Here is a 12,602-nt window from a genome sequence, read left to right on the forward strand (position 1 = left end):
ATATCATCAAACTAAGCCTTAAATACATTTCCTTAGCCCATACCATTCATTCTAACAGACAAATCTTGTGAGCAGTTAGATCTTGAGAAGGCTGACCCAGAAGAAGTAAACATAGTTATATATCAGGAAAACGAGTGCAATAACCATTAGAGATTGAGAATAACCATCTGGCCTAAGGATCAAAGATTAGCATGAAGCAGCCTCAGATGGGGCAAAAATTTAGACCATTTATTCATCTTAGAATGAAACTAATCAAGACATAATGTCAGGCATAAGAAGCCACAAATACAGTGCTGCAGTTCCCTGAACACAGCTAGGTATGGCCCTCCCTTTCCCCCACTTCCCATAGCATTTTCTAGATCTGAAAAGTAAAAGGGGAATCTCTCTTTATACTGCAGGAATGGAACAATTTTAAAAATGTGACCAGGCGCTAATCTTTCATACTTGGCATCAGATAAACCTAAAGTATTTAAGAACATTTCTGAGTCAACACTTCATAGAATTCCAGGGAATATTTTTGGCAATATAGCAGATAACACAGAATTCATGGAGCCATGTGTAAACTGAACTCCAAAGTATCTGAACTCCAAAGAGAATCTCATATCTAAGGTGGGAATAAAGAGTAAGATGTCTGGGTTGTTGATGTTTTAATTGACAAATCTTAATCTAGCAATGATAAAAAAAATGAAAACAAATTTTAAAATAGAAAAATTTAAATAAAACATTAGAAAACAATAAAAAACAAATTAAAAAAGTTAAAACAACAGTTAAATTCCTAAACTAATCTCTTTTTTTTTTCTAGTCCTTTATACTGATAAAATATCATCATCTTTGATGTCTCCACAATCAGAAACATTTTATTATTTCTTATTCCAGATCTTTTCCCAGGACCCAACTCAACCCAAACTCAGTCATAAAATTTTGACATCTGAGTATTTTAGCATATCACAGGCTTATGTGCTGTCCACAATTGAAAGGGAAAATTGCTCATTACTGTAAAAAGCCTGTGGTTATTTTAAGCCTGTTCTTGAGAGAACGCCGGGTACTTTGCTCACAGACATTCTATGAGTAGAATCACTATCAACTTTCAGAATCTGAGAAACAATCATTGTGCAGAGGAAAAAGTTCACGTGTTTTATTTTGGTATTGGTACTCTTTTATTTAGTTTTCTATAACAGAATACCATGACTGGGTGGCTTCAATAACTGAAATTTATTTCTCAGAGTCCTGGAACATTGCAGATCAGGGCCCTCTATGTCTGATAAAAGCCTGATTTTCCATATTTTTAGATGACTGTATTCTCATTGATGAGAAGGGGGCAGGGGCAAGAAACACATTGAGACCCTTGATTTAGGCTTCCACCCTCATGACTTAGTCATTTTCTAAAGGCTTCACTTTCCAATGCCATTTCATTAGAAGCTGATTGATTTCACAAAAAAAAATTATTGGGAGCCACAAACACCAAAAGTGCTAATAATTTCCAGTAGAAGGGAAAATTACTAATATAAACAAGTGTCAGAAATTGATACCAGCTTCCAATGTCCATACCTATCATCTAAAAATAGACTTATCATATTTTCTACCTCCATAGCTTTCAGAAGCATGTGTTCCCAGGGTGTAGAATTAGGGAGTCTCCATCATTAGTGACTTCCATGCTCTTCACCCACTCAATTTCAAGTGTGTGTTCTAGACTTCTTTAATTACTAATTAATTTGAAGGTTATAGTGTGAATGAACAAGGGAAGAGAAAGGAGAATTCCCTTTTCCGGTATCACTAAGTGAAACAGATGAGTAGGGTTAGGGAGAAAAAAGACATTTAAGGCATTTTGTTCTTTTTTTTTTTTTTTTGGTGGGGAGACTAGGGATATACTCATAGCTCAATCCTGGCTCTGTCTTCAAAGATCATTCCTGGCAGTACTTGGGGAAAATTATATGTGGTGGTGAGATGGAACCTGGATTAGCTGCAAGCAAGGTGAGTGTCTTGCATGCTGTAGTCTCTCTTAGCACTGTTCATCTTCTCATCTTTCCCAAAGAGCCCCAGCAGAAAATCATACTACATGTGTGTAGTCTTCCTGCTAAACTTAATATCCTACACAGGTCCCTGACATGCTAAAGAACTAAGGTCTCATTTTCTCCAAAGTACATACAGAACATATGATGAATATTCGCAAACCTAAATTTTCTCTTTATTTTTCATTCATCTGTTATTTTCTAAATTTACTTTTTTTTTTTTTTTAAGAATTTAACTCACACAAGGTAACTTCTCTGACCATAAAAGAGCAAAACTCAATAACAGAAAAATGCCACACAATTTTATGAGTTCTTAGAAATAAAAACTGTATAATTCTATTCTAGGGGCAAAAGAAGAGAAGTTCCCTATGGAGATAGACAATATTTAAATTTGTTTTGTTTTGTTTTGGGGTCACATCTGGCAGCTCTCAGGAGCTACTTCTGTGCTCTTTGCTCAAAAATTTCTCCTGGCAGGTACAGTTGACCATATGGGATTGAAGGGATTAAACCCAGGTCTGCTGTGTGTAAGGAAAATACCCAATCCACTCCAGCCCTATATTTGAAAATATTTTGAACAAATATTTTAGAGAGGGGCCGGAGCAATAGCACAGCTGTTGGGCGTTTGCCTTGCATTCAGCTGACCCAGGACAGACCTAGATTCAATCCCCAGCATCCCATAAGGTCCCTCGAGCCAGGAGCAGTTTCTGAGCGCATAGCCAGGAGTAACCCCTGAGCACCGCAGGGTATGACCCCAAACAAAACAAAACAAATATTTTAGAGAGAAATTCACTGTCAAATCATAACTCAATTTCTACCTCTAGAATCCTGAAAAAGAAAGGCATAATAAATCCTCCCCTTTTGGGAAAAGGAAGGGCACAGACTAATGTTAAGGGCTTTCTTCTGACTGCACTCAGGGATCACCCTTGGTGGTGTTTGGGGTTAAGGGGATCATATAGAGTGTCAAGGATGAGATTCTTTTGTTTGTTTGTTTTTGGGTCATACCAGTGGTGCTCTGGGGTTACTCCTGGCTCTGGGCTCAGAAATTGCTCCTGGCAGGCTCAGAGGACCATATGGGATGCCAGTAATCGAACCACTGTCTATCCAGGGTCAGCCACATGCAAGGCAAACTCCCTATTGTGCTATCTCTCTGACCCCAAGGATGGAATTCAGATTAGCCATGTATACTACTGTATTATTGCTCTGGCCCTACAATAAACCCCATTTTAACAGAAAAAAAATATTAGAAATTTAAGAAGAAAAATTTAAAAAGTTGAAGTAGAAAAACAGTATAGAAAAATCAATGAAACCGGGGCCAGAGAGATAGCACAGCAGTAGGGCATTTGACCTGGGTTTGATTCCCGGTGTCCCATATGGTCCCCCAAGCCACAAGGGATTTGTGAGTACATAACCAGGAGTAATCCCTGAGCATCACTGGGTGTGGCACCAAAACAAAACAAAACAAAACAAACAAAAATCCCCCAAAAAAACAAAAAAGAAAACTCAGTGAAACCAAAAGGCCTGGGGGCTGGGGAGCGAGTAGAGCTCTGGCTTAAGCCAAAGTAGGTTTCATTCCAGCACTACATAGACTCCTGGGCATCACTGAGTATATCCTTGGAATCTCTGAGCATCAAGGGTAGCCTTGATGGACACTAGCCAAGTGTGTCTGGGTTAAGTGTGGTGATCCACAGTCTCCAGTATGTGACCCATCCTGTAGTAATGAATTTAAGCATAATCTGGGCAGCAACCAGAGTTTAAGGTTAACAGTAGCTGGCAGCTGCTGGGCTGCCTTGGTCACGCAGACTTGGATGTTGGTTGGGAAACTTACGTTTGGGTGGGAGTAAGAGGAGGCCGTGAATTTAGTCCCAGCTAGTGGCCAAACATAAATCTGGGCGGCATTGGCAGGACCAGTTTGGTATTCCATGGGCCTGCAAGGGGGCAAGTAGGCAATAGGCATCCCTTGTTAACTGATTATGATTCAGGACATGAGTAGGATGCTTTCAGAAGGCTAGGATTTGTTTTCTAGTAGTCAAATGTGGACTGGCAGGGACCACATCTCTTTTTTTTTTGTTGTTGTTGTTAGGAATAAGCACTCTTGATAAATGTGTCTCTGCTTCTAATCTAGCTCAGTTATTAGCTATGGCATGAATGATGGAGATATTCTTATAGTTGTCTTCAGGGTCTATATCTTTGGGAATGAGATTAAATATGGTGTCCACCAGCACTGCTGTTAACAAGATTATTAGAGGTCAGCAAGACGGCACCTGCCAGTAACTCAGATCCGTTCACACCCGTCATATCTCACACCCATTACAGTGTTGAAAGTAGAGAATTATGGTACTGAGAACAATCCCTCTGCTCACATGGTAAATTTCCAAGTATTAGTGAAAATCTCTCTCTCTCTCTTTATCTCTATTTCTCTGTCTAGCTCTCTGTCTCTGTCTTTTTGTTCTACTCTCCAGAATTCATCTGGGTGCTCTTTTTGAGATGGGTGGCTTGCTCAGGGATATTCATTGCTTTGTGCTCAAGGTTCTCTCCTGGAGATGCTTAAAAGATTGTTTATGTTACTAGAAATTAATATGTGTAAGGAAAGATCAGACACATGTAAAGGCAAGGTCATACACGTGTATGGCAAGGTCAATCAGGTATAAGGCAAGTACCTTAACTTCTGTTCTATCTTTTTTGACCATGGGTGCTCTGTCTTGTTCCTTATTTTCAATTATCCTTAGACGGGTGGTTCACATTTATAGAACTAACTGCTTTCAGAAAGGTAAATGTATGCATTAGTATTTGATATAAGATAAAATTTAGGACTATGAATACCAGTAGCTAATTTCAGAAATTTAAAGCAATAAATACTTTAAAATGTAATCTAAACAAGTTTTTATTATTTCTCAGTCAAAACTCCATCTCTAGGAATGCATCTCATTTTCTGTAAGAATTAATTATGGCATATAAGTGTCATAAATTTCTTTCCTACCAGTTTTAAAAAGATGGATGATTGCATAGTGTCACCACTATTAATATTTATTAATTTCATTTTAGTGACCATTATCAGGTTAATGGATTTGTCTTTTGGCAACTCTAGTTTAAATTAGCTACTGGTATTCACTAACACCTGTTGGTTCCCCAATAATACCATTTTTTATTTCTCTTGTTAGAAAATGTAACCAAAAACCTAGGAAGCACATCTCCAGTTAATGTTGGTGGATGATTTCTAAAAGATATAAAAAAATTCCTGTTTTTGTGTAGCCTAATTCATACCTGGCTAGGTTCAACCACGACCTCTCTTGTTCCACATCTCACAATGTTTTCAGCTGACAACACCTTTTCCCAGGGTGGTTCTGCTTCATTTACCAGACTATTTTGTCACACACTAGGGCACTCACAGATGCCATTGGCCATGAAAGGATGACTGAGCAATGACCTGTCTCCGTCTCCTAACTGGCCTTCCTCTTTACCCTTCACTTATTTCTGATTAGCCGAAGGTCGCATGTCAGCCTGAAATTTAAGCTATGCTTTGAGAGCTTTTCATTTCCTGAGTACTCCCATGTGTCTCTGAGATATGCATGCTAATAAACTTCAGTTTGTTTTTCTCTTGTTAGCCTGTTTTGGTTACTAGAGTCCAGTCAACCACTGACACCGCAGAGTGTAAATTATTTCTTCACCATTTACACCAGCTTTTCCCTTCCAGGCTGTTTCATTCCTTGACTACATTGCTTAGTTTGTGGAACTTTAAATATATTCTACAGATTTTTATCTATGCTTGATGTCACAGCACTTTAAACTCAAGAAAAACTGTCTTCTTTTCCTAATTTTTCTTTTTTCATAGGTTGGGTCATGTTGTATATGTAAATATTTTTGGAATTATTATATTACTGACCCTACCCTGATCCAGTGATTGTGCCCTACCCTAGGGTGTGACCTGGCATTCTGCCACCACCCTAGGGTGGTACCTGATTCTGCTTCCACCATTGGGTGGTATCTGATCCCACCATTGGGTGGTACATGATTCTGGGGGATAAAAACAAGGGTCTGTGGAAGGTGAGGGGTGGTTGGCTGAAACTGAGGCTGAGAACTTGAGCTTCAGTCTTGTCCACCAAATAAAGCTAATATTTCCACAAGCCTGACTGTCTGCGAGCTGTTTACCCGCCGTTTCACCTCAGAACCGTCTGCTGGACAGGGTGGCATACGCATGCTCCAAGCTGGAGGGGAAAGACCTCATCCTCCATCCCTCCATCAGTCAACCTCTTCAGGGGCTGACTTGCAACAGGGTCATAAATAGATGATGAAGGGGCATCAACTGCATTTGACTATCATAATGCCATTCCCAAGCTAGGGTGGAAACAACAACTCACTGCTAAACCAATCCCTTCCTAGACGGAGGTTATTGAAATTTGTTTTCTCACTGGTAATATAAGAATTGGGTCCAGGTTTCCCCTATCCTTGACTTTTCCAGAAATCCTCTAGTATGGATGTCCGGTTTCCCAGGACACATCTCATAGAAAAGTTGACAAAACTTATTTCTAGGGTGGTTACTGCTCAGAGGATCTAAGGAACATTTCCAGGAGTCATGTAAAAACCCAACTTTCATGGGGTAGGAGAAACACATATTAGATACTAATAATGTCACTCTCTCCCCACTTTGATACCAAATAGTTTGGGGCATGTTTCTGTCCCCTAAAATATGTGACATTTTATTTTATTTTATTTTTTGTCTTGCTTTTGGGGCCATATCCAGTAGTTCAGGAGACCATATGTGGTGCCAGGAATTGATGCAGGGTTGGTCACATGCAGCCAAGTACCTTAACCTTTGTACTTTCTTTCCAGTTCTATGGAAAAAATTAATTTCCATAATTTATGTCTTTCACATGAGAATAATAAACAAAACCATGACTGTGGGCAGTATGTTTCTTTGAAAAATTAAAAACAATGAAATTACTGTGAAATGCAGTTAAAAAGTATTTAATTGCATTTCAGTCATATAAAGTTTCCCTTCACCAGTGTTCATTTTCCCTTCTCCTGGCTATTCTGCCTTTATGATTGACACTTCTCTCTCTCTCTCTCTCTCTCTCTCTCTCTCTCTCTCTCTCTCTCTCGTTCTTCCTCTTTTTAGGCATATTGATTTGAAATGCTATTATCAAAAGTATATTATGCATATAACTTTACCTCTTTCCAGCACCTCTTGATCATTTCCAACTATTGTTTTCTGAGTGGTCCTTCTGTCTCATTTTTACAATAAAAATGTAAGAATTAGTATTCTGATGCTGTTTTTTGTATATATCCCACAAATGAGTGCGATCATTCTGTCTGGGCTGGTGCAATGGGGCATGGCACAGCTCCATGGTGTCTTGTTTCTAGTTTGAGATTATTATCACGCAGATTTCCCCTCACCCTGATTAAGAGTGATATTGAGCAGCCTTGGGAAACAAATCCTTCAGCTTGCTCAGGGTTCACCCTCATTTCCGTGTTAATGATCACATGATACTCTCACACACATTGTGGATTAATTCTTAAATATTTGATTTCTAATATGATAACCTCTCAAAAATTATGACTCGTACTCTCATGCAGCACACAATAAATAATGCTTTTTTTGACATCTACCCACCAAATGCAAAAATGATAATTTGAAAAAATATGTTCACACCTATGTTCATTGCAATGTTTAGTAAAATAGTCAAGGTATGGAAGCAATTTAAATGTTCAACTATGGATGGGCCAAATGTTGTAAAATATAGATGCACAATAGGATATTATGAAGCTCTAAGTAAGGGAAAAAGTCATGCAATTTATCATGACATTAATGAGACTAGAGGATATCAATCTGAGTGGAGTGAGTCAAAGGGAAAGGATATACATTGAATTCTATTTCTCCTATGTGTAACTTAAAGATACACAGGAAGATAGCAGCAAAGGGCGAAAGCAACACAATAAGGAGAACTGTTCTACACAATGGATCGTAAAACACGGAAAGCAGGCATGAATGCTGCCATGCTTTCATAGAACAACATTAAAACAAAGGCCCTGCAAACAATATTTAAACAGCTTAGGCATATGAAGACAACTTTGATTTAACTAGATTTCTCTTTCCAAGTGCCAAGAGGTAAGTCTTACTTGCTTGCCTTCTCCTTTCTCCCTTTACTTTTAATTCTATAGCTTCCATTGTGACACAATCATAACCTCCCATGTTTGCACAGTATGAAGAGCTTCAGAACATGCTGCATCCAAAAAGAACACTTTTGTCATATTAAACATTTAAATTTAACATTTAAAGTTCAGGAGGGTGCAAGTGGAACTCTCTGACATCTGTACTTCATTGTGGTTCACAAGACCCACCCGTCAAAGGTGCCTTCCTGCACTTAGAAGTAGGTGACTTCTCTCTCTCTAGGGAGAGTGCCAAAGAGAAGCCCTTGCTCATTGTCCACAGGGGAATGCTCCAGGCTCTTGCTCATTTTTCATGTCTTTCAGGAATGCCCTTTCTACAACTCAGGTCATACCACCTCCCTGGATCCCATGTCCCTTGGCTCTGCTCTCTTTATATAAAATGGACTTTGAAGTGAGTGTATGTTTTTCTCCTTTTATCTATCTGCTCTTAGAGTCCCACCTGAGCACTTAGAAGAGTAGAAAGAAGTTGTTTTTCTGCCTTTTAATAAATACCCTTGCTAATTATCTTACCTTGCTTGACTAAGGGAAGTTATGAGGTATGCTCTTTATATATTTATATTATGCCTGTACATGATGTATATTAATTCACTTCCATGGTTAATATGTAAAGAATGAGTGTGTAATACATAAATAAATATGATTTGTAAATACAGATAAATTTTATATTTAGGAGGAAAACACAAATTATAAAGGAGAAGCAGATGAGACAAGGAAACTTAAAATTAGGATGGGAGCAGAAACTAAAACTAACTTTAACAGCTAAAAAATAAATTTCACCTATCTTCTCTAACATAGTGAGTTCTTTTTAGACCATAATAGGCAGTCTAATAGATCCACATGAGGAAGGCAGAGAACTAGTTCACTGAGTCGGGTGTTTGTCTTTCATGAGAACAACCTGGATTCAATACCTGGCATCCCATATGAGCCTCCTAGAGCCAGCCAAGAGTAATTTTTGAGTGTAGAGCCAAGATAACTCCTAAGCACTACTGGGTGTACACTTCCCTAACATAGACACAATAAGGGGAACTTTTCCATACAATTGATGGAAAAAAATTGAAAGCAGGCATGAGTCTGCCATGCTTTCATAGAACAACATTAAAAACTAAGGCTCTGAAAACAATCCTTAGATGGTTAGATATGTCTGCTCATAATTACAGAGAGGAGTCGTGAAGCAGTTATATATTTATCATTATGACAACTGACAGTTATCAGGCATTTGTTTCTCCACATTGTGCAGTGTTCACTAAGTAGCCAATAACTTGGGGCTGGAGTGGTGGTGCAATCAGTAGGGTATTTGTCCTTGCACGTGCTAACCTAGGACAGACCGCGGTTCCATCCCTCGGCGTCTCATATGGTCCCCCATGCCAGGATCGATTTCTGAGCGCATAGCCACGAGTAACCCCTGAGCATCACGCGGTGTGGCCCCAAAAAAAGCAAGGGAAAAAAATTATCCAATAACTTTTCTGAATCTCCTGAAGATTAGAATACAAGTTCGAAGTATAACAAGTTTAAACTTCATTTCTCAGTATATCCTTTTGTTATTGTTTTAGTATTTTGACTGACTGAGACACTGTGATTTTCAGTACTGTTAGTGATGATATTTTTGAAACTTATTTTTGCTTCTGATACTGAGTTGATTGCTGCCTTGACAAGACACCAGTATTGCCATGGCAACTTCAACCCGAGTCAGATGAGGACAATGAGCTTTACTGTCTGGGACTTAGCTTCTCAGGAGAAAGGAAATATAAAGCAAGGATTCACTCCTGGTGCAGAAATGTCTCAGATAAACTGTCCAGGTTGAGAAGAGGGAGCTTTCTGTGTGGGTGCAGAGGCAAGCAATGTATCAGCTCTGCTCAGATGTGTCTCTTTATGCTATGGGAAAAATTCCTTTGGAGAAGAAAGTGGGCATTCAACGTTGTCTTAGGTGCCAGGGCTATGGAGGATTTTGGTGATCAATGGAGAAAGAGAGGATGGACAGTCCTGAGTAAATAAGCTGGCTTAGAATGCAGCCACATGCATGGTGCAGTATCCTTTGCTCTGAGAACTTTAACTAGGATTGTGGCCAACTGTTTTTTGTTTCTGTTTTGTTTTTTCCTCCTTAGAGAAAGACTATTCTGGAAGAATGCACCATTTCTTGTAGTCCTAGCCCTAAATCTACTTCTAAATCTTCCACTACACATTGCTTGAAAAAAGTCTTATCTTTATTCCTGTTGAGACAATATGAGCACAGCCTTTCACCTAGTTCTTCGCAGGAAAGACACAGGTAGTTTTAGACAAAGGGCCTTGGAGAAATCCAGCTCTTCTGTTCCCAATCTGCTCCATGAAGATATTTACTTTCTTACCTGCCTTCCCAGTACCTCTTCCTGCTTCCTTCCAGTGATGAATGTATTTTCCTTGACAGCTCTTTTGCCCCAACTGTCCTAGTTTGCATCTCACCAGGGTCTTGACAGACCACCGGCCTCTACCTTTACCTTCATTATCCACCCTTAAGGTCAATCAACACACATATCAGGTTGTTCAAACTCACCACTAGGGAACTCCTTAATGCAATTACAATGATGCATTCTGTATACTTCTGTATACCTTATGACAAGCATTATATTAATGCCTGTATCAATCACCAAAATTAAATTATATTAATTACAACTATATCATTAATACTACAAAATATTTTATTAATTTATTTATTTACTTTTAGGTTTTGGGCCACACCCAGTGATGCTCAGGGGTTACTCTTGGCTGTTCGCTCAGAAATTGCTCCTGGCTTGGGGGACCATATGGGACGCAGAGGTGGGGGGATCGAACTGCAGTCCTTCCTAGGCTAGCACCAGCAAGGCAGATGCCTTACCACTCGTGCCACCGCTCTGGCCCCTACAAAATACTTTTTACTACTCTAAGCTCAGTGCTGGGGATTGTTCCTGGTACAAGGGACCATGCAGTGACAGTGTGAATTGGGATACATCACATACAAATCAAGTACCTTATGGTGGTTCAGAACAAAATAACTTTTTGTCAACTGGTTCATATTTCTCTACAATAGGACTTTTACATTGCTTTTATTTCTTCCAGATTATTTGCAATTATTTTGGTATTTTTAGACTAGACTTCTGGAATTACTAGACTAAAATTTAGATTCCTGACATTATAGTTCAATTGCTTTAACTGTTATAACTGTAGTGCATTTTTTCCTACAAGAAAAATGACTGTCATTTAATTTTTATTTTAAATTAATTATAATTTGGGGAAGTGATTCAGGCCACACCTGGAAATGCTTAACTCTTTTTTAGTCCTGGTTCTGTATTCAGGGCTTATTCTGGGTGGTGTTTAGAGGACCATACACAGTGCTGAGGATCAAATTGGAGCAGGCTGCATGCAGCCCTCTCTGTACTCTCTTCAGCCTTGTAATTTTAAAGCTCTTGATAATAGTATGCTGAGCTATGTTCCTCAACAAACAGGACCTCTGGTTTTGCTTGCTCCTGTCAGAGGAAAAGACACAATGGGACATCCTGACATAGTCAGTTCCACTGCTACTCCATGAGCTCTGTCTGACCGAGTTTTTAGGTCTGAAATATCAAAACATGCTTTTAGGCAATGGGATCCCAGGTGGCATTGAATAATGGATATTCCCATGTTCACCAAAAATACATTTTGACTTAACAAAATTATGGAGATCGCTTCTCAAATTATTTCTTTCTTTGACCACACTTGGCAATATTCCAGGCTTATTCTAGGCTCTTCACTTAAGAATCACTAGTGCTTACTAGTGCTCTAGGGAACAATATGTGGAGCATAGGATTGAATCCAGCTCAGTGTCATGCAAGGCAAGCACCCTACCCTGATATATTATCTATATTTTTGGAAGGAGGGCACACCTGGCAGCACTCAGGGGTTACTCCTAGCTTTGCACTCAGAAATCGCTTCTGGCAGGCTCTGGAGACCATATGAGATGTCGGGGATCAAATTCAGGTCAGTTCTGGGTTGGTCACATACAAGGTAAACACCCTACCCACTATGCTATTTCTCTGCCCCTGCTCTACTATTTTTTTTTTTGGTCCCTTAAATTCTACAGTTCTGGGGATTGTGCCAATTATAGGCAGTATTCATATGGGGGCCTGAGATAGGTGATAAAAATATCTGGGCCCAGAGAGATAGCACAGTGGTGTTTGCCTTGCAAACAGCCGATCCAGGACCAAAGGTGGTTGGTTCGAATCCCGGTGTCCCATATGGTACCCGTGCCTGCCAGGAGCTATTTTTGAGCAGACAGCCAGGAGTAACCCCTGAGCACCGCTGGGTGTGGCCCAAAAACCAAAAACCAAAAAAAAAAAAAAAACTATTAGTCTTTAGATTCTATCTGGAGGTCATTTGTGTTTTAGGGCAGATTCTTGGTGCTAGTGTGGAAAGAACAATGTGCTATTACTGAGTATCCAG

Source organism: Suncus etruscus, chromosome 12, assembly GCF_024139225.1.
Source record: "Suncus etruscus isolate mSunEtr1 chromosome 12, mSunEtr1.pri.cur, whole genome shotgun sequence".
NCBI classification, from domain to species: domain Eukaryota; kingdom Metazoa; phylum Chordata; class Mammalia; order Eulipotyphla; family Soricidae; genus Suncus; species Suncus etruscus.